This window comes from Macaca fascicularis, chromosome 3, assembly GCF_037993035.2.
Source record: "Macaca fascicularis isolate 582-1 chromosome 3, T2T-MFA8v1.1".
NCBI classification, from domain to species: Eukaryota; Metazoa; Chordata; class Mammalia; order Primates; family Cercopithecidae; genus Macaca; species Macaca fascicularis.
This window is the reverse complement of record NC_088377.1, coordinates 190,180,308-190,199,571: the sequence shown is the minus strand read 5'-3', so window position 1 is coordinate 190,199,571 and position 19,264 is coordinate 190,180,308.

The following is a 19,264-nucleotide window of genomic DNA, read 5'->3' as shown; positions in this document are numbered from 1 at the left end:
AAATTTTACACTTGACCAATTGTACCTAATAGACATCTACAGAATATTTCACTCATAAGCCACAGAATGCCTATTCTTATCTGGGCACAGAACATACTCCAAGATTGACCACATGCTTGGTCATAAAGCAAGTCTCAATCAATTAAAAAAAAACTGAAACCATACCAACTGTACACTTGAACCACAGTGGAATAAAAATAGATATCAATACCAAGGAGATTTCTCAAAAGCAGAATTACATGGAAATTAAACAGATTGCTAATATTTGACTTTTGGGTAAAAACAAAATTAAGCAGAAATAAAAAATTTATTTGAAATAAATGAAAACATAGACACAACATACCAAAATCTCTTGAATGCAGCAAAAGCAGTGTCAAGAGGAAAGTTTATAGTGCTAAACGCCTAACTCAAAAAGTTAGAAACATCTCAAATTAATAACCTAACATCACACCAGAGGAGCTGGAAAGGTAAGAACAAACTAACCCCAAAGTTAGCAGAAGAAAAGAAATAACTAAAATCAGAGCACCACTGAATGAAACTGAGACCCCAAAATCCATCCAAAGAATCCATGAAACCAAAAATTAGTTTTTTCAAAGGATAAGCAAGAGTGACAGACTATTAGCCAAAGAAAAAAGAGAGAAGATCCAAATAAGCACAATTGAAAATGACAAAGGTGACATTACAACTGATCCCACAGAAATGTAAAAGATCCTCAGAGACTATTATGAACACCTCTGTGATCACAAACTAGAAAATCTAGAGGCAATGGATTAATTCCTGCAAACATACAACCTTCCAGTTTTAGGAAGAAATTGAAGCCATGAACAAAATATTGACTTCTGAAACTGAAGCAGTAATAAAAAACCTACCAATCCAAAAAAAAAAAAAAAAAAAAAGGCCTCAGACCACATCAATTCACAGCCCAATTCTACCAGACATACAAAGAAAAACGAGTTCCAATTCTACTGAAACTATTCCAAAAAATTGAGGAGGAGGGACTCCTCCCTAACTCATTCTACAAAACCAGCATCACCCTGATACCAAAACCTGGCAAAGACACAACAAAAAGAGAAAGCTACAGGCCAATATCTCTGATGAACATACGTGGAAAGATCCTCAACAAAATACTGTAAACTGAATCCATCAAAAAGTTAATTTGTGCTGCTTAATGTCTTTAACTGGTGGGTGATTAAGAGTGGAAGTGGTCCAGATATTCTAAAATTTGCTAATTATTAGGAGAGAAATGAGAGAAGGCACAATAAGAGTTGCCTTTATGTTCTTTTATTCTGCAAATGTGTATCAAATTCTCCTGTGTGCTAGGCACTGTGGTAGGACTTTAAGTTTGTTCTTCATTCACCATAAAAACAACTTCCTAAAAAAAGAATTAATTCATTATGATGAAGTACACTTCATTTCTGGGATGCAAGTTGGGTTCAACATATGTAAATCAAGAAATGTGATTAACCACATAAAATTAAAAATGAAAAATCCATGTGATCATCTCAGTAGATGCACAAGAAGCTTTTGATAAAGTCTAATATCCCTTCATGATGGAAATCCTCAAGAAACTAGGTATTGAAGGAATATGCCTCAAAATAATAAGAGCTGTCTATGACAAACCCACTGTCAACATCATACGAAATGGGCAAAACATGGAAGCATTTCCCTTGAGAACTGAAACAAATCAAAGATGCCCACTCTCGCCACTCCTATTCAACACGATACTGGAAGTGCTAGCCAGAGCAATCAGGCAAGAGAAAGAAATTAAAAGCACCCAAATAGAAAGAAAGTCAAACTATCTCTCTTGGTAGATGATATGATCCTATACCTAGAAAACCCTAAAGACAGTACCAAAAGGCCCCTGGAACTGATAAACGACTTCAGCAAAGTTTCAGGATACAAAATCAATGTACAAAGATTTGTAGCATTTCTATACACCAATAACATTTAAGCTGAGAGCCAAATCCAGAACACAATTCCATTTACAATAGCCACAAAAAATAAAATACTTAGCAATAGATCTAACCAAGGAGGTGGAAGATTTCTACAAGGAGAACTACAAAGCCCTGCTAAAAGAAATCATAGATGACACAAACAAATAGAAAAACATCCATGCTCATGGATTAGAAGAATTAATATTGTTAAAATGACCATAAGTGCCCAAAGCAGTTTACAAATTCAACACTATTCATATCAAACTACCAATGTCATTTTTCCACAAACCTAAAAGAAGACTAGTCTAAAATTCATATGGAACCAAAAAAGAGGCTGAATGGCCAAAGCAATCCTAAGCAAAAAGAACAAAGCCAGAGCTATCACATTACCCAACTTTATACTGTAAGGCTACAGTAATGAAAACAGCATGGTACTGGTACAAAAACAGACACATACACCAATGGAACAGAATAGAGAACCTAGAAATAAAGTTGCACACCTACAGCCATCTGATCTTTGGCAGCTGACAATGACAAACGATGGGGAGAGCACTCCCTGTTGAATAAATGGTGCTGGGGTAGCTGGCTATTCATATACAGAAGATTCAAACTAGACCCCTACCTTTCACTATATACAAAAATTAACTCAAGATGGATTAAAAATTTAAATGTTAAGACCTCAAACTATAGGAATCCTAGAAGGAAAACTGGGAAACACCATTCTGGACATCAGCCTTGGGAAATAATTTATAGCTATGTCCTCAAAAGCAATTGCAACAAAGACAACATTTGACAAGTGAGATCTGATTAAACAGTTTCTGCACAGCAACAGAAACTATCAACAGAGTAAGTAGACAACCTACAGAATGGGAGAAAATGTTTGCCAACTACATATCCCACAAAGGCCTAATATCCAGAATCTATGAGGAACTTAAACAATTGAACAAGCAAAAAACAAAACCACATCAAAAAATGGGCAAAGAACTTGAATAGATACTTCTTAAGAGAAGACATACAAGCAGCCAACAAACATATGAAAAAAACACTCCATATCACAAATCATCAGAGAAATGCAAATCAAAACCACAGTGAGACCCACTTCACATCAATCAGAATAGCTATGATTAAAAAGTCAAAAAACAACAGATGCTGACAAGGTTGTGGAGAAAAGGGAGCACATAGACACTGTTGGTGGGAATGTAAATTAGTTCAGCCAATGTGAAAAGTAGTTTGGAGATTTCTCAAAACCTTAAAACAGAACTACCATTTGATCCAGCAATCCCATTACTGGTTATATATCCAAAAGAAAACAAATCATTCTACCAAAGAGACACATGCACTGGTATGTTTGTTGCAGCACTATTCACAATAGCAAAGACATGAAACCAACCTAAGTGCCCATGAAAGATAATGAAATCGTGTCCTTTGCAGCAATATGGATGCAGCTGGAGGCTATTATCCGAAGTTAATTCATGAAGGAACAGAAAACCAAATACTATGTGTTCTCACTTATAAGTGGGAGCTAAACATTGGGTATGCAGAGACATAAAGATGGCAACAATAGAAACTGGGGACTACCGGAGGGGAATGGGAGTGAGCAGGGCAAGGGTTGCAAAACTAACTCTTGGGTACTGTGCTCAGTACCTGGGTGCCAGGATCATTCATACCCCAGACCTCAGCATCATGCAATATATCCAGGTGACAAACCTGCACATGTACTGGCTGAATCTAAAATAAAAGTTGGGACAAAAAAATCACTTGCTATATGAAAAAAAAAAAAAAGGTACTAAAAATAGGAAATGCAAAATAGGATTAGAAGGAGCAAAATCCTAGTAAATAACAAATCAATATATTGGTTAAAAAATATGAATGTGATCATTATGCCTATGAAAGGCAAAGAGTCTCAGATAAATAAAAAATAACCATGTGGCATTTAGAAATAATACTCTTAATGAAGATGACATAGGAAGACTGAAAATAAGGAGCAGAAAAATAATGAAAATATTACCAAAATGAAAAGTCGCATAGATCTATTGGTATCAGATATAATTAAAGCAAAAAAGGACAAGGAGCAATATTTCATACTGATGAGAGAGGCAATCTAACAAGAAGATATAACAATCATAAACATTTATGTACTCAATAACATAGTAGAGAAAGGAAAAAGTGATGGAACTACCAGGAGAAATTGACAGAGCCAATGAAAATATTTAATAGTGCTCTCAGAAACTGATAAATCATGCAAGCCAAACATCAATGAGTATATAGAGAATTTAAATAATACAAATAACAAGCCTGGTCAAATAAGATTCTCTGTACCCAGCAAACAGAGAATACACATTCTTATCAAATACAAAAAGTAGTTACAAATATTGACCATGTATTAGGCCACAAAAATAGTCAACAAATTTCAAAAATTGATATTATATATCCCATACAGCCTGAACTCAGGAAGGAAGGCTGAGTACATGGGTACAGCTGTAATAAAAGTAGTTTGCAGGTGTTGTATTCTTTAAAATCTGTTTTATATTTTATTTTAAATTTCCTTACAGTAAAATTCACTGTTTGTGATGTGCAGTTTTGTAGGTTTTGACAGTGAGGTGCCCACCATCACAGTCATGCTGTAGAACAGTTCCATCACTCCAAAAATTCTATCATGCTATCCCTTTGACGTCATCCTCTTCCCCAACTCCAATCCCTGGTAACCATTGATCTAAGCTCCCATCTAATAGAATGGTTTCGGCTTTTCCAGGATGTCATATCAAGAAAATCATAAAATATGTAGCCTTTGGATCTGACTTCTTTTCTTTAACTAAATGCATTTGAGATTCCCTGTTGTTGCATGAATAGTCTGTTCTTTGTATTGCTGAGTAGTATCTTACGAAATAGATGTGCCATAGTTTTGTTAATGAACATTACCATCTTGGTTGCTTCCAGTTTTTAGTGATACTGGATAAAACTGATACAAACATTTACCTATAGGTTCTTGTGTGAACATACATTTCTATTTCTCTTAGGATACTTTGCAGTGGGATTGTTGAGTCATGTGGTAAGTGTGTGCTTAACTTTATAAAAAACTACAAAACCAGACTGATATCCCAGGTGTGGTGCCATTTTGCATTCTCACTAGTAATGTATGATTTCTAGTTGTTCTACATCCTGGTCAGCACTAGCTGTCATTTATTTCCATAGTCATTCTAGTAGGTGTGTAGTGATATCTCATGATTTTAATTTGCATTTCCCTAATGATTATACTGAATATCTTTTCATTTGCTTATTTGCCATTCATATATTTTCACGGTGAAGAGTACCTTTAGGTTTTTTGCCCATTTAAAAAAGAACTTTAGGTGTTCTCTTATTGTTGAGTTCTGAGAGAGTTCTTTTTTGGGGTACAAGTCCTCTGCTGGAAATGGATGTTTCACTCTGATGGCTGCAATTTTCTCAGAGCAGTGTGAAGCAAGAGTGAGGATGAGGTAGGAAGTATAGGAAGTTTAAGGAAAAAGAAAAAAATATAAAATAGCCTCCTGAAGCAGAAGGGAAGTGAACTGATTAGGGATGCACGCTATGATTGCCTGGTGGCATCAGGGCCCTCTTGAGCCTTGTGGTCATGTAGTTAAGCTGGGACCAGTCACCGTGGGCATTTTTTTTTTCCAGCCATGATTAGTTGCATGAGTGGAGGGATGAAATAGGTGGAGGAGTAATTTTAATTAGGGCTTTAGTTTTGCCAAGTAGGTATAAGAAAACAGAAGTGGAGGAAGGGAGTTGAAGGGACATGCAAGGAATAAATTACAGTGACTAACCGTGGACTCTAAGTGAAGTCAGAATGGAAGAGAACAAGGATGAGGGACAGTGAAAAGGGGTTAGGATCAATACATTGGAGGTTCTAGCACAGCCAAAGGATTGTGGGGGTTGGGCACAAGAGGGAGGGAAACTGGGAGGCAGAAGACAGTTATCTGAGGGAGAATGCTTGCTATCCAGGAAATGTCAAGGTTACAGTTCCCAGTAATGATTGGGGCATGGTCATAGATATGAGTGTGCCTGAGTTGGGTAGGAAATTCCAATGGGAAAAAAAAATCACTGGAAGAAGACAGTTCAAGGAACTGTGAGGCCAGAGTCACTACTACAGGGTAGTAGTGAAGAGAGTGGCAGTGAACCAAGAGCCAAGTTAAGGGAGTGACCTCAAGGTCAGTAGGTGACAGTGGCAATAGATGAAGTGGAAGGCATACCTGATGATATGAAAGTCAAAACTTTTTTTTGAAATGGAGTTTCACTCTTGTTGCCCAGGCTTGAGTGCAATGTCATGATCTCGGCTCACCACAACCTTGACCTCCTGCCTCAGCCTCCTGAGTAGCTGGGATTACAGGCATGTGCTACCATGCCTGGCTAATTTTGTGTTTTTAGTAGAGACAGGGTTTCTCCATGTTGGTCAGGCTGGTCTCAAACTCCCGACCTCAGGCGATCCACCCACCTCGGCCTCCCAAAGTGCTGGGATTACAGGCGTGAGCCACTGCGCCCAGCCATTTTTTTTTTTTTTTTTTTTTTTTAATGGAAGAGGGAGAATGGTCTAGAAGCTGTTATGAAAAGGAGAAAAGCAGCTACTCTACCTCCAGGAGCACTGAATGTATGTGAGAAGAAGCTGAGCTTGGATCAAGTGATGTGGTCAGGAGAGGAAGGGAAGCTACTAGGACCCCAGAAAGCTGGCCTGGGATTGGAATCCTAGGAGGGGAAAAGGTTGACTTCTGGCTACAGAGGGACATACAGAGAGGTGTTTTTTGAAGGACTCCATGGATTTATCTAGAACTGTGCGGCTCAATGCAGCAGCCATTGGCCACATGTGGCTAACTTAAATTTAAACTCATTAAAATAAAAAGTAAATAAATAAAAGTAAAATTCAGTTCCTCCGTCATAGTAGCCACAGTACAATGCTCAGTAGCCACAGTCGTGGTCAGTGGCTCTTGTACTGGACAGTGCGGATGTAGAACATTTCCATCACTGCCAAACGTTCCGATAGCCACAGTGACATTAGGGCCATGGGCTCTGAGAGTAGCCGCACCGTGTCTTGTCTCATCCCTAGACCTTTCTGTGGAAATATGAAGAGCAACCACAGTGCTCAGCCATGCTGTGAGGAATTAAGAGAAGGGACTGTACTGAGTTTAGAAAGAGATGGAAAGGGAAGGGCAGTGGCTCCTCCCTTGGCGGTGGCCGCCATCCTGGAGCTGCGGGAAGGGAGATGTAGTCAAAGCAAACGGGCCGAGAAGGAAGCTGAAGAGCTGGAGTGGAGGTCAGGTTTCTGAGCCTCCTGGAGGCTGCACCTTCAGATGATCAGATATGTGGCAGGAGTGGGAAGGGGACACAGAATGAAGGGAGATCCGTTTCTCTAATCCAGCGAGTGGGGATTACACTGTGGCATCATTTTATGCCCAAAGCTGGGAAGGCCTGAGCTTGCTGGTTACATAGATAGAAAAGTCATTTGTATTCGTTTCTGTAGAATGTATTTATCTTTGGCTGCTCCCCAGGTGCGTGCTTCTTAAGGGGTCATGTGGGTAATGTGTGTGGTAAATAATCAGTGCTGCTTGAACATTTATGCCTCTTCCTCTCTGTCTTGTGCGTGAAGGGCCACATCTGACATGCTGACCTCAGGGATATGTCGCTGCCATAAGATTTTAACCCCGATATATGAAATTTGACAATTTAGAGGCATAGAATAGAATCCTGCTTAGTTTTTGAGAGTCCGTAATCATTGAAGAGTAACATTATTTACTTTCACCGCCCCCAAAAGGAAAGCTCTCTGAAAATTAAATGACTAGTTTTACATTCTTAAAGTGTATATATTTGGTAAAATGGTCTCATTTCTTGCTTCCCCCAACTCAAAAGGGACAAAGTGATAAATTCATAAGTAAATACTTTTTTTTTTTTTTGGTGAAGATCTGGAGACTTTAATATGGGATTTATGATGGCTAAAGAGCATTACCTATCCAAGAGCAACCTGTAATCCAGGGAGGAAGTTATGAGTTTTTGGTTCATTTTGTGGTCAGCCTCATTCCTTCTAGTTTTGTCTCTGGCCTAAACTGTGAGAGAAAATAATTGGAAATGCTATGATGAAAATAATAGAACGATTTCTCTTGTTGCCATGGTGACAAGAATAAATTGAATCCATTGCTCTGAAAAATTGCCCGAAAGTGTACTTTAGCATTCCACAGTGGGTGTATTTGTTGAGAATTTTAATCTGTCAGCTTCCATCAAAATGGTGCAGCACTCAGAGAAATGTTTCACATCTATACTTTTGGCTGGTTTTTGTTGTTTTATTTTTTAAAATTTTATGGATCTGGGGGTACTTGTGCAGGTTTGCTGTGTGGGTATATTACATAATGGTAAGGGTTAGGCTTCTAGTCTACCGTACATCACCTAATTATTGTAAAAGAAAGCAACCATCATTATATTGAAAATTTAAGTAATTTTCTAAAAGCATCCTGCCAGGTACAAATCTAAAAGCAGATTACAGTTTTGTTTCCACTGTCATGGAAAATGTCATTGTCAGCACCAACCGAGTTTTGGATGATTTTTCAGGTCATTGACAATCATTGGTATGGCACAGGATTCAAAAGATCTGGTTGCGAAACCAAAGGATGTGGATTCCCAATTTCATTCAGTGTAAAACAGTCATATAGGATTACAAGAAGAAATAAACCCTAGTGCCTCAGTTTTTCTGTTTAATTTTTGGTAATAAGCATTTTAATAATAGTGATAGTTAGCATGTACAAGATGCACCAAGCATCTTGTGGAAGTTGTCCATGCTCTTAACAGCAACTCTTAACATGTAAGTATTATCATCTATAGTTTGCAGATAGAAGAAACTGAAACTCAGAGAGGTAAAGCAACTTGCTTAAGGTCACACAGCAAAGTTGAGAGCTGGGATTTAAGCCCGGCTGCATCTTGGCTCTAGACTCCGTGCCTCCCGACAGTGCTGGTTGCTCCTAACTTGCAGTAACACTGTTGACTTCTAAATATCTGAGCATCTATCCTGAACAGTATATGCAAAAGAGTTAACACTGGCCTGAAAGGCCTTTGCCAGGGTGGGGAGGGAAGCGTGTATCTAGCACTCTGTCTGTTTATTTTTTTTCTGAGGCAGAGTCTCCCTCCGTTGCCCAGGCTGGAGTGCAGTGGCATGATCTCGGCTCACTGCATCTCCATCTCCCTGGGTCAAGCAATTCTTCTGCCTCTGCCTCCCAAGTAGCTGGGACTACAGGCCTGCACCACCATGACCAGCTAACTTTTTTGTATTTTTGGAAGAGATAGGGTTTTGTCATATTGGCCAGGCTGGTCTTGAACTCTTGATCTCAAGTGATCTGCCCACCTCAGCCTCCCAAAGTGCTGGAATTACAGGCATGAGCACTGCGTCTGGCTGCACTTTGGTTTTGATCATTTATTTTGCTGTCTTTAGGATTTTGTTTTCTCATTTTAAAAACAGTTGATCTTCTGTGAAGAAAAACTTTTGGCCGGCCGTGGTGCCTCACGCCTGTAATCCCAGCACTTTGGGGGCCCAGGCGGGTGGATCACGAGGTCAGGAGATCAAGACCATCCTGGCTAACACGGTAAAACCCCATCTCTACTAAAAATACAAAAAATTAGCCAGGCATGGAGGTGGGCGCCTGTAGTCCCAGCTACTTGGGAGGCTGAGGCAGGAGAATGAGCTTGCAGTGAGCCGAGATTGCATCACTGCACTCCAGCCTGGGTGACAATGTGAGACTCTGTCTTAAAAAAAAAAAAGAAAAGAAAAACTTTTGGGTAAGAACCAAGAACCTGTTTCTACCTTGTGTTTCTAAGAAGTGCCCTTCCTGTGGTGTCTTCCCAAGCAACCAGGAGACACGTGGCTATTCTGTTACCTTCTGAAGTCAAACCCCTGAATGAACGCAGAGAATCTCTGAGTACCCACAAATCCTGATTCAAAATCCTGATTCTTATGTACCTAATGTGATCCTGAGGCCTGATTCATATGGCATGAATACTGTGTGTGTGTATTGCTGAATATGGTTAAAACTTCCTCTCCTCCCTCCCCTTATTTCTCCGGGAAACTGACTTTTTCCTCCCCATAGTCCACTTGAAATTCCAGGAAAAGGAACCGATGTGCAAAGGAATTGTGGCCTGGAGAAACATAGTGTATTTAGAGAATTGCATGTAAATGGATAAATAAGTGTTGGAGGAGAAGCTGGAAGACATTGTCCTAAATTTTATTCCATAAAACACTAGTTCAGTGAGACACTTTATGGAAATTGGTCCCATGATCAGTATGTTTGGGGCATGCTGCGTGTTATATTCTCTGTTGTCTTAGATTGGATTTCCGGGAAACAGACTCTGAGGTGGAGACTTATGTGCAGAAGGTCTCTTGGCGAATGCTCCAGGGAGGTATGCATGTAAGGAAGTGAGATGGACCCACCTCAGGCCCCTGGGACTTCCACTGGCCAGGCACCCTGTGCCTACTTGTGTCATGGGACGCAGGGCCCATCTCTTCCCAACTCCACACTCTGTGACCACATGCTAGTAGCTTGACATCAGCCATGGTGCAATGATTGGCATTACAAAAATGGACATATGCTTCAAATTGGGGCCTGACTTACTGTTGTGTTGATTGCCAGGCTTAAAAAAGTGATGGAAAGGATGCTAATAATGCGTATTAAACCAAAAAAGTGTGTCACGTCTGTAGCTGTGACATTGTGAATAGCACAAAAATTGAGAACACATGCTTCTGATACTTGAAAACCCTCATCGGAGTCAACAAAGAATTCACTCATGTCATTGTCTATCAGGTGAAGCTCTGATGCACGTTTTTTGCTTTCACTTTTGCCTTATTCATTAATATAAACAGAATGTCAATCAACCTTCATGTTGTGTCTACGCTCAATCATCCCTGATGACCCTACGCTGGCTACAGACGCAGAATTCAGCAAAAACCAATGAAAGCATTCGGTGAGAATCAATGGCTATATGGAGCTTACAGTAAACCGTATTGTGTATTTTATTATTATGTATGCGTTGTGTGTTACAAGTCCGTTATATCAACACCATCTATAGTAAACTCATGTAGTTGGTGAACCTTTACCAGCACATCACTGGGGCTGGTGGAGTCTGGGTGGGAGCATCTGAGATTGCTTGAGCCAAATTGGAGAATGCTTGAGCCAAAGTCTGCTGGCAAAGACATCCCGTGCCTCTCAGGACTGGCAGTAGCCCACTGTAGACATGGCCTCAGTGTACACATAGACAGGTTTCAGAACATGGGGCCCTGGGTCACTCATGCTCCCTGTAGTTGGAATTCTACCAGGCACATACCACAGCCTCCACACTGATACCTGATGTGGTTGGAGCTGAGGTCTCAGACTATCCTCCAGAGAGCGTTAGGGTTGGGATGGCCTTTCAGAGATGTCCCAAATTGAGGCAAGAGGGCCAGGCCTTTAGATCACCAGTCACTGATACCCAAAGCACATCCTTGGTTAAGACAGTGCTCTGTGGCTAAGGACAAATCCCAGTGAGAGCCAGAGCTCTGGATGGTGGCCTGTGAATGGTCAGTGGCCGATATTCCCGGAAGCTGGAGGATAGGTTTGTCTACCCTGAAGAGGAAAGTTGGCTGGAGCACTGCAGTGTTTATTAGACCCTCTTAGAAATTCATAATGTTTATTAGCATTTAAAAGGCTCTGAAGAATCCTGCAGTTAGCTTTGTCCTGCTAGCACTACCTCAATTTATTTCACCAAGAAACCATTTTGTGTGTCTGTGTCTGTAACATCCCTTTGAATTAGTATTCTACAGAACACATTTGGGAAAAGCTGGGTCAGAGAGAAAGGCAAGGTCAGACTGTAAAGGGCTGAGCCTGCCTGGCTAGGCAGTTTTGATTTTATGCTGTGGACACTGGGGAGCTATTCTGATTTGACTTGCATTTTGGAGAAAGCACTTTGGAAGTGTGTGTAGGATTGATTGGTGTGGGAGAGATGGAGGAGCAAGTCTATTTAAGAGGCTGCCACGTCTTCCAAGGGACAGATGATATGGGCCTGGATTTGGATGACAGAGAGAAGAGGCAAATCGGAGGAACATTTAAGAGAGAGAATCAATAGTGTTTAGTGATAAGTTATTTTCCCATTACCCTGTAATCTAGCTCAGTGTTATTTACATCTTCTTCTCATTTCCAAATAGGTTTCCTTCCCTTCCCTTTCCTTTTCCTTTTCCTTCCTTCCTTCCTTCCTTCCTTCCTTCCTTCCTTCCTTCCTTCCTTCCTTCCTTCCTTCCTTTTCCTTTAATTATCTTCTCCTTCTATTATTTATGTGTCCCTGAAATGGTGTATTGAACAACTTCACCTACAGAAAAGGTTTTGTATACTCATCTTTCCAGGCTCCATTTGGTTTGCATCCATTTCATTCTCTTGTGTTCTGGGATGAAAAAAATGAGGATGAACTGGGCAGCATCCTGTGACCATTTCACAGTTGTTGTTTTGGAATTTAGTGTTCTGATGGCTTTTCCAATGTGTGCGAAATTGCTTTAAGTCTATAGGACAAATAAGTAGGAAATGAGGGGGATGCAAACATATTCTCACACATTTAACACAGGATTGATTTGTTCCTGTACACTTCAGTTTTTATTACTATTGGAAGAATATGATTTCTTTGTAAGAAGCTGATCTCTTTTTATCAGCTCTAGAGGAGGGAGGGTTGACTTAGTTTCTAGACACTGTCTACCCTACTTTCTCACTTCATGTTATTTTATTGGCAAAGAATCTCTCTGTTTAGGGTATTTAAAAACATGGAATCAACTCTGATGCTCTTTCTCTTTATACTTTTCGCAGGAAAAGAAGTTTAAATCAATAACTGAAATAAGTTTTCATGGTACCCAGAGATTTCACTTCCTGATAGCCTGCCTTATGTGAATTAACGTGTACAATTGAAGGTAATTCTAGTGCAGATAATGAACTAATCTCCAGAAAGGGAGCTTCCCCTCTTTTGGGGTACTGAGGGCACTCACAGAAAATAACGGACCAGGGTTTTTTCTTCACCTCTAGAATTGCAATTATTTTAATTTTATTTATTTATTTATTTTGAGACAGAGTTTTGCTCTTGTCACTCCAGTGCAATGGCACGATCTCCCTCACTGCAACCTCTGCCTCCCAGATTCAAGAGATTCTCCCGCCTCAGCCTCCCCCAGTAGCTGGGATAACAGGCTTGTGCCACCACACCCAGCTGATTTTTGTATTTTTAGTAGAGACAGGGTTTCACCATGTTGGCCAGGCTGGCCTTGAACTGCTGACCTCAGGTGATCCATTCACCTCAGCCTTGCAAAGTGCTGGGATTACAGGTATGAGCCACCGTGCCCAGCCACGGTGAATTTAAAAATTCAGTAGAATTTTTAAATAGTTGGACCGGAGAAGAAGCATGTTTTCAACCATGCCAACAGAATCAATTTTGGATTTTTAATTTGGGGAATTTTCTCAGATCTGGAAAAGTTATTGTAAATCAAGGTTGAAGTAAAGTTGGTTTACATATTTGACATATTTACCGTTTGGAAAACACAGTTTAGGACTTTATGTTCACATCTTTGTTTTCAAACTGACAAAGGGGCTGTTTCCAAGACCTCAGTACCCCACACATTGCAGGGGTGTTGCTGGGCTGTCTTTCGCTGCATTGTGAGAGGCCTCTTTAGGGAGCATGGAGAGCTGTTGGGCCTTGAAAAAGCCCAGCCAGCTGCTAAAAAGCTCAGCTGAGACATCACTGGAGAGGCTGTGCATGAGCAGCCAAAGGCTATTTGCGGAGCAGAAGCTTCTGGACGCCGACCAGCTGGACGCTGACCACACAGAAGAGAAGTGGTCATTAGGGTCCTCAGCCTCCCTGGACCAACCAGCTCTGGTGCTGAGTGGGCAGGAGGCAGCTTGTGGGAACTGAGAACTGCTGAGGTGATGCTGAGAACTGTTGCTGAAGAAGGGACAATGGAAACCCTTGCCCATGATTCTGTCTCCAGACAGCAGACCCAGAATTCTAGGTTTGATTACCAGCACCATAGATGGAATGGTCACAGGCCTTCTGTGCATCTGTACTGGCCCAGTAGGAAAACTAAGCTTGGCCCTGGCTGCACCCTGCAACCTCAGCACCCAGGAATCTGCTACTCTGAGCTGAGTCACCAGACTTGGTACTCGGGACGTGAATCTTTTTGGGACCGGATTCCTAAAAAGGGATCCTCTTCTAGGGTTCCAGAGCAGTTATTTGTAACACATAGAATGGGCAAAAGATTAGAATCCAGAATACATAAAAAAGATTCTTACCAATCTGTAAGAAAAAAAAATTTTTTTAAATAAATGAAAAAATCAATCACTAAGAAAAAGACGTTAAAAAACAGGCAAAAGATATGAATGAACATTTCACAGAAGAAAAAAACATAAATGGCCAATAAGTTTATGAAAAAATGTTCCACCTCGTTAACAAGAGGGAAAATATAAATTTTAAACCAACCGGCCTGGCGAGGTGGCTCACGCCTGTCATCCCAGTGCTTTGGGAGACCGAGATGGGAGGATCACTTGAGGCCAGGAATTGAAGGTTGCAGTGAGCTATGGAGATGCCACTGCACTCCAGCCTGGATGGCAGAGCAAGACCCTGTCTCAAACAATAAAATAAAACAAAACCCACTCAATTGGCAAAAAATAAAGTAAAATAATACAAAGTGTTGCTGAGGCTGTGAAGCAGAGGCCTCTCCCACAATGCCGTGAGGAGCATGAATAGGCATAACTGCATCAGAAGACAATTTCACATCAGTGAACAAAGTTGACTCTTCTAGCACCTCTGCAATTACACTGAGGAATGTATTACAAGGACTATAATTGGCAGGAGTATGCATAGTATCATTAGTTATAACAGTAAAACTATAAAACAACCCAATATGTTCATTAACAGGGGTGGATAGGTACATTTTGGCATATTCATACAGCAGAATACTATGCACAGTGAAAATGGAGGAAGTACACTTCCAAGAATCAATGCTGGTGAATCTTAGAAACAAAGTAAAAGCAACAGCAAAAGAGCAAGTCATAGAAGAATGCATCCAGTATGGTTCAGTTTACATGAAGTCGAAAAACAGACAAAAGTCAATAATGTGTTGCTTAGAGATATGGGGTAGAATTGAAAGAAAAGTAAAAGATTAAATAATGTGAAAATCAGATAGTGGCTACCTATGGTGGAAGATGGAGAGTGAGGGGGTGTGATGGACATGCGTACGAAGACAGTGTCCCCATCATTGATGGATGGTGGTCCATTACCTAAGCTGGGTAGTGGCCATGTAAGTGTTTGCTTTATTATTATTTAAACTATGTATTAGACTATACATTACTTAAACTATATATGTGTGTATACAATTACTCTGCATGATATATTTTATAATTTTTAAAGAAAAGGGAAGAAGGAGGAGGAGGAAGAGAGGAAGATGATGACTATGATGATGACAAAGGAGACAGCAAGTAATGCTTTGGGTCCCCGTGTGAGGCACATTCAGCACTGTGTGGATGGTTATCTGGGGGAAGTAATAGATATGTCCTCACCATTTCTATAGTCTCTGGACTCCAAATGTATCCTTGATCAGATTGGATCTTTGTGGTGCTTCACTGAGACTACATACCTGTCCAAACTGTAGGTTCGGGGATGGCTTCCTGGAGAAGCTAATGCTTGAGTTGAAGCCTAAGGGCACAGAGACATATATGATGATATACAGCATGATTGTCATTCATTTAACAAGTATTTATTGAGGTTCTATTGAAAAAAAAAGGAACAGGGAGATATAAAGTTGTATCTGAAAACAGTGTCGTGAGTTTGCATGAGTGAAGAAACTGATGTTAGAAAGATATCATTTTTAGTTGTAATAGCATCAGGAGAATCTTAGAGTCATAGAAGTTCATAGCTGGGAAGAGAAGGAAGAAAGAGCTACTGAGCATTACTAGAGTTGGGCATGGTGGTAGGTGTTTTAGCTCTGCAGGTGGGTGAAAAGGGCATTCTGGGTGAACAGAAGGCCTCTGCAAAGGACAGAGGAGGGAATGACAGGGTGTATTGAAGAAATGGTGAGCAATATGGCTTGAGTGGAATACACTAACAAGTTAGCATTTATTGCAGGGGTTGGACAATTTGTTTTTGGTAAAGGGCCAGATGGTAAATATTTTAGGCTTTGTGGACAATACGGTCTCTGTTGCAATGACTTAACTCTGCTGCTACAGCAGGAGAGAAGCCATAGATCATACAGGTGTGACTGTGTTCCAATAAAACTTTACTTATAAAAACAGGTGGTGGGCTGAATTTGGTTCACAGACCAGAGTTTACAAACCCCTGGTTTATTGAATGCTTTGTTACGTGACCAGCTCCGGGCTAAGCACTTCATATGCATGATCTCAATTCTGAAAACAATCATGGAAGCAGGGCACTATTTATTACCATTGCCTTCTATTTACAGACATAGAGACCAAGGCTCAGAGAAGTGAAGGTCACGTAGAGGTAGGATTTGAGTCAGAGAGTCTTACCCCCATGGTTCACTCTTAATCACTGTGCTGTCCCGGTAATTAGAGGCATGGGTTACAGAGGACGGGCTGTCGCAGAGATTCCTGATGTCAGACGGAGTCATCTTGGTTAGATAATGGAGGGCCGTGGAGGGTTATGAAAGAGACTGACGTAATCAGGGTTCTCCCACTCCCTGTTCTTCTCAGCCTTGTTCTCCCTCACTGGGGTGTGACCTGTTGAGCTGCTCTCACTCAGGTTCTCACAAGCAGAACATCAAAGACAGAGTCTAAGATCATTTGGGATCAGCCTTGCCAAGAGGGCAGCATGGCATGGGAGGGAGTGGTCCGGTGCCATGGGGAGGGGGGCGACTGTTGAGTGCAGGCCGGGCCTCTTCCTTGACAGGCTGGGAGCACATGGCCTGCAGTAGAAGCTGAATGGCTTCAGGGGAACGTTAGGGACCAGTTTTCTGGACTGGTCACAGAAAAAAGCCCTTGTTGGCTCCTGGGTGTCTTGTTCAAATTGGGGAGCTGGTGCTGACACCGTCAGCAGCCTGCCCCATGGCAGCCTTCTCGCTTCAGAACAGTCTGTCAAGCTCACGTTTTCCACTTTCTAAGCCTTCCCAAACATAAGGATCGTGCTACTTCTGTGTGGAGAGATGACAGATTTTAATTTCCCCAAAAGGCAGTCACTTACTCATTTCCCCCTGACCCGGCAGATGAGAACGGATGAGAAAGGGTCCACACAGCCACGTTCGAAAATGGGCCAGACAGAGGATGGGAACCAATCCCTAGTTGTGTCATATCCTAATCCACACCATCATGGCTGGAAAGGGCGTTTCAAGGCCAGATCTTGATCTTTATGCTATACTGTAGATCAGTGTCCTCTGAAGTATGCTCCATAGGAGCATAAGAGCCCCCTACTCTTACAATATGCTATTTATTTATTTATTTATTTATTTATTGAGACGGAGTTTGGCTCTTGTTGCCCAGGCTGGAGTGCAGTGGCTCGATCTTGGCTCACTGCAACCTCCGCCTCCCGGGTTCATGCCATTCTCCTGCCTCAGCCTCCCAAGTAGCTGGGATTACAGGCATGCGCCACCACACCCAGCTCATCTTGTATTTTTAGTAGAGATGGGGTTTCGTCATGTTGGCCAGGCTGGTCTCAAACTCCTGACCTCAGATGATCCACCCGCCTCAGCTTCCCAAAGTGCAAGGCTTACAGGCGTGAGCCCCTGCACCCGGCCTACAATATATTCTTTAAAAAGAGTTCCAGAATGGATACATTTGGAAATCCCCAAGTGCTCCACCCCATCTCTTGGAGTTACATGATACTTTAAAAGCTCGGACACATTTTTATTTTATTTTTTATATTTTAAGACAGAGTCTCACTCTGTCGCCCAGGCTGTAGTGCAGTGGCATGATCTCAGCTCATTGGAACCTCTACTTCCCAGTTCAAGCGATTCTCCCGCCTCAGCTTCCCAAGTAGCTGGGATTACAGGCATGCACCATCATGCCTGGCTAATTTTTGTATTTTAGTAGAGATGGGGTTTTGCCATGTTGGCCAGACTGGTCTTGAACTCCTGCCTGTCTTGGCCTCCCAATGTGCTGGGATTACTGGTGTAAGCCACTGTGCCCGGCTGGCACATTTTATAATAAAGAATCATAAACCCATCCTTTAACTTGGCCGTCCTAAATGTAGTTTACCAAACAAAACCCTTGCTTCCAGTAATACCTGTAAAAATCCTGTAGTGCTAGTGTTCCCTAGATCTCATTTTGGAAAATAATGTTGCCGGTAATTACAGGTGATTAGGGTCAAGGTTTTTCTTTTTTTCTTTTTTTTTCTTTTTTAAGTGGGATCACTGGATAATCTGTGATTTAGAAAAATAACCCAGGCAGCAGGTTAAAAGCTGAGTTAAAGAGAGTTAGACTCAAGTTAGGTAAAGGGATCTAACTAAAGTCAAGAAAACTAGTCCAAGAAAAATGATGGCACAAAGTATTGATAGTGATCATGAGGGTGGAAAGGGAAGGATTTTTGTCTCAACACTTTTCTGAGATGGGATTGAAAGACTGTGTGATGGATTGAACATGTAAGGCGAAGGAGAGGCAAAGATCAAGGTTGTCCCTGCATTTTCCAGCGTGGTTGACCAGATGGATGGCTATGCTGTTAACCAGGACTGGAAACACAGAGGGAGAATTTGCAACATGGTTGCCTTTTGAAACAGCAAGTGTCAGAGCCAGTTCCATCCCAGTCTGAGTCCATACAGTTGATGTCACAGAGCAAGTATGGGCAAGAGCAGCACTGCCCCCCAGGCTGTGGCGGAGATGGACAGTTTCTATATCTGACAGGCTCCTCTGCTGCGCTCCAGCTTCCCTGTTCAGTTTCTGTCTTCAGCTCCGGGTGTGAAACCTAGCAGGGTACATTGGCTGGGAAGTAAACAAGTCTCTTTCCCGTCAAAATGCTTAATTACAGCAATACATTATGACACAATTGGCCAGCCTGGTCTCTCGGAAAGGCTCACAAACAAGAACGATTGTTTTTGAGTGGGAGTTTCCAGGCTATTTGTCAGAGACTTTAGGGAAGTCAAAGTGGCGATAGTTTGTCAGAAGCAGCAATTAAAAATTGCCTCTGGATGTGTGTGAGACTGAAAGATATTTAAAAGCAGCGTAAATACTAGACTGTTATCCCCTCAGTATTGGAAGAAATTGTAACAAAAAATTACAGCATTGTCCTATGTTGCAAACAAATGAAAACTGAAAAGTATGAAGAAAAGTACAGCATGACATAAAACATCAAAATGTGAAGACTGTGGTTTCCTGGGAAGGCCACGA